General features: G+C 37.0%; 1 long non-coding RNA gene across 1 annotated transcript in view; it reads right to left on the bottom strand.

The window, feature by feature from the left end:
- Nucleotides 1-2,030: 2,030 nt before the first annotated feature.
- Nucleotides 2,031-4,181, bottom strand: part of LOC108448660 — a 53,944-nt gene continuing 51,793 nt past the window's right edge. The window contains exon 4 of the long non-coding RNA XR_001864622.1: nt 2,031-3,360. This is a non-coding gene — a long non-coding RNA (uncharacterized LOC108448660). The remainder of the gene's footprint in view (nt 3,361-4,181) is intronic.

Genomic DNA, 4,181 nt, shown 5'->3' with positions numbered 1-4,181 from the left:
AAAACACAATTATTTCAGCTTGTGAATCAGCAGAGTGAAAGCAATGAAGGAAAGAACTTTGTGGAATTTTTTAAACCCTGCTTAGACTTGTGCAGCAGTTTTCCCTGTGCCCCACATTGACCACTGTCCCAGGGAAAGAAGCTGTGGGCAGCAGGCAGGTGGAAAGCTGAACACCTGAAAATGTGCAGGCTGGACAAGTGAAGAGCAGACTGTGGCTCCAGGAGCAGTGAAATCATTCCAAAGACAGTGCAGAGTATTGTTTCTGCAGTTACACTTGCATTTCCCAGCACCTGGCATCACTGTGGGTGATGCATCCTCCCAACACCTTCACTGTAACTCCTTGGGCAGTCTTCATTTCTATTTCATTAGAAATGAACCTGTACCAGGACACCGAAGCTTTGCAAATAGATTTACAGAGGAAAAAGTAAGTTATTGCACCAGGGAGAGCTAAACCTGTCGAGATACTGGCTCTCAAGAAGCTGCTGGTCTGTCACCAACAGGCTGGATTCCTTGGCTTCCATGTTTATTCCTGGCTGACCCTGTAATTTATTGCTCCGTAACAAAATCTGCCTGATCCTCACAATGAAGTTATTAAGTAAAAATATAATTATAGATCATGTCCTCACTCCTTTTGTTCTACTTGCGTCTTGTATCTCTTGTGCATGTTTTATTTTTGAAGCAGCAAATTTTTAAGTTTACCTATTTTATACTTTCCCAGATCAAAGCCAAATAGGGCTCTAGTTTCTTCTGAATTCATTGCAGGAAAGAGGACAAAATCCAATTTACCTGATTCATAAAGTGTTGTTAGTTATTTGTCTGTATCTGAACGTGTGCTTTCCACTTGCAAAAAGGTTCTTGAATCCTGAGAGGTTATTAAAACCAACATATTTTCTTTTTTAAATTTTAATTTTAAAAAGCAAATGACATTATTTATTGTACATTCCTCCTCTCTTTTCTTTTTTTTTTCGTATTCGTCACCTAATCAAGTCTCCGAAAAATGTGTGAGCAGCCAACATAATAAAATGCACACAGACTTGTGAATGTGGCTTGACCCCAAGTCCAGTGTAGAATAAATTCCATTAATCCCAGATTAAGTATGTGACAGACTGTTTTTGTAGTACAGCCTCTGAGAAGCAGCTAGCAAGTGATTCAGAGATTGGAAATTACTTAAAAGTGCATTTTCTTGGCAAATTCTTATGAATAATAAGCACAACATAGTTGTAGGGTATCACAACCAATTGTAAACTATTTACCAACAAAATAAGAGAAGACATTTGCAATAAAGTTCTATTCAGAGAAATAATCTGGTCTAATTTACTGCAGCACTGAACTGTTCTCATTGCCAGAGGAAGACCACTCCACAGGCATCCATTAATTTGTTTTCTACACTTCAATTTTCAAGGTGTTAAGTCCCGCGGTATTCGTTTTCTGCTGCAGATCTGGTTTGCATCAAATGCCTAATGGAATCCAAGCGCAAGAAGCTTTCCCATTAGAGAAATTTTAAGTACATCTCTATTTTTCCCCAGTATAATAATGCAAACAAAGTATGACCCTACGAATCTGACAGTTACACACCCTTTTCCCAAATTTCTTTGTGATATGGTGGCTGCTTGTCTCTCCTAAAGTCTCCTTGTCTCTCCTTTAAATCTTGGGAGGATAGAGGAAGGGAGACAGAGATATTACACATACATAGAAAACAAAATATTGATGAGGAAGCTTTGACTCACCCACTGATGCTAGGTTTATGTCTTTCCTTACTATGGGAAGGATACTGAGGGAAAAAAAGTGCAACATAGATCCAATCCCATCTTAAATAGTTTTGCCCTGGGGGATGTCATTAAGCCCCAAAATAACAATAATAATTGGTCTTTTGCTCACGTTTTTAATTACCCAGCTGTTCCTCAGCTCCTGGTGAAGATACTGGTATATTTTTGCTGGTCTCAACATAAACAATCAAATGAACGTTTCACTACTTTCCCCCCCTTTTCTTTTTACATGAACATTTTTGACACTCTTAATATTTCTTTTCTGCTTCAGGTCCATATTTTAGGGAGAAATTCTTCTGACTTGGTGATGTTTGATATTGTTATCTGACAGTCTCATCCCATTGCTTGAATCTGGGTCTGGCTATCTAACTTTAAGAATCCTTTCTTATCTAATGCCTTTGCTTTACTTGTGACTGGTGCCACCCTAAATAAAGTCTTAGAATGAGATTCATATCACCCGACTTGAAATGCCTACAAATGTAGATATCTACATATGAGGCAGGCATTTAAATTTTCTTTGTACTCATTGGGATGACAGAATCACTACTTGAGTGCAATTCATCTGGCTTAATTTAGATGTCTTCATTAGGATGAAAGGAATTGTGTCCTAGAAAAGTCCATCCACGGGCTATAAATGGAGTGACTACAACAAGATTAATTGAAGTTATACTTGTAAATATCACAAATTTAGCAATATAAAGTTAACATTTTCCATTTTCTACTGTTCTTTAATAATTCACTTCAAGTTAGTTATTCTCTTTTTCTTGCATAAGAACATTTAAAAAACCACCAACCACTTCTTTCCCACAGACACATTTTTCCAAATAATTTTTTACTTAATCACTTCTGCTCATGTATCTTTTCTTTACATCCATCTAAAAAATGACTCTCAGAAGGAATGTACTGCTCATTTTGGAATTGGATCCAAGATCTAGTCAGTTGAGTTTTATCTTTTTTATTTTTTTCTGTAATTATATTTACAGCAATTGTAATTATACACTTATGTTTCTCAGCCTCATTGATTGCACTCAGTCCTTTGCCTCCAGCCTTACAATAAACACAGCAAGTCCAACTGTCTGCATTATCTCATAGACTGTTACCTTCCTCCCCATCCTTCTGATAGGTTTTTGCTCTAAAATATTCAAAAATATTCAGTTCAAAGACTCAACCTCTACCTTATTCCAGCCCTACACCTTCAGGTCATATGAAGAAAACAGTTCTGCTATTGACCCTTTCCCCTTCTTGAATCATTAAATAGCTTTTTCTCTCATGAAATGAAGCTAAAACAGGAAGATAACAAATTGCAGATGTGACAAGCAGTTACTTTGGTAAATCTCACATTGTGCTTTTATCTTGTTTCAGATTTTACCATTATTCTTCTGGTGCAGTACATGCTTTCCCTTATTAATTTGTCTACATTCTCCAACAAAAGATGAACTTCCAACATTTCAAGGAGAGCATTCTTGTGATTGTTATAAACCACTGTTGCTTCATCTGTGCAAGATTTTTTTAAACCTCATACTCTTTAACAGCTTTGATCTCCACCAGCTGGTTCTTCACCCCAAGAGCAGTCTTTCAGCATCCTTTCTTCCTCCTGAGGAAATATATAATTAGTTTCAACATTTGTCCAGTTTTTTACGAATGTTTCCAGCAATGACTGCAGGTCATAGGCAAGGCAAGATACATGTCTTAGACACTTAACATCAGACATTTTCTCTTTTATTTTCAATTTTATAAACAAGCTCTTTTCTTCCATTACCCAGTCAGTGGGATCTGTCCCCAGAATTTCTTACAAATGTGTTCTGATTTGTGAATGTGTGTGGTAATCATTCTAATAAATGCTATGAATTCCACCCATTCCAGGTCCTTTCCAATTTATAGTTGTACCCAAACCCCTTGCACATCTTCGTATGGACTCTTCACTTCTTACTCATTAATCTTGATTAGCATTAGTCCCAAGGGGCTTCAATTAGATCAATTCTCCTCTTTGTTGGTGCTTTATGTACCAAGGACAGTGCTGCCCCATATGGGCTTCAACATAAAAGTTGATTTTAAAGGCCAACCATCAAAGGTAACAGTTTTAAGTCCTGCCAAACTAAGCATAAGAGTAGAAATCCATTGAAATGAATAAAAAGAATCCTACAAGCTTGGCCAAATTTAGGATCGTGGTCTCTGGTGTGTCAAAGCAAATACATACACATTTGTGTGTATATAATGTTTTCTGAAAACCCAAGGTTAGATTTTTACTTTTTATCCTCTTAGAGTCAAAAGTGGAAAGCTGTAGTCTTCCAATATATAGCACATGTGAGAGTGGTTTGTGATATTTCTAAAGGCCTCCCTCATCTGCAGGAGTACTTGTTATGGATTATTTACAAGTTCCTTATCTACGCATAATGGCCAATTCTGCAGCAGGAA

This window comes from Corvus brachyrhynchos, unplaced genomic scaffold (genome assembly GCF_000691975.1).
Source record: "Corvus brachyrhynchos isolate BGI_N302 unplaced genomic scaffold, ASM69197v1 scaffold166, whole genome shotgun sequence".
NCBI classification, from domain to species: Eukaryota; Metazoa; Chordata; class Aves; order Passeriformes; family Corvidae; genus Corvus; species Corvus brachyrhynchos.
This window is presented reverse-complemented; position numbering and strand designations above follow the sequence as displayed.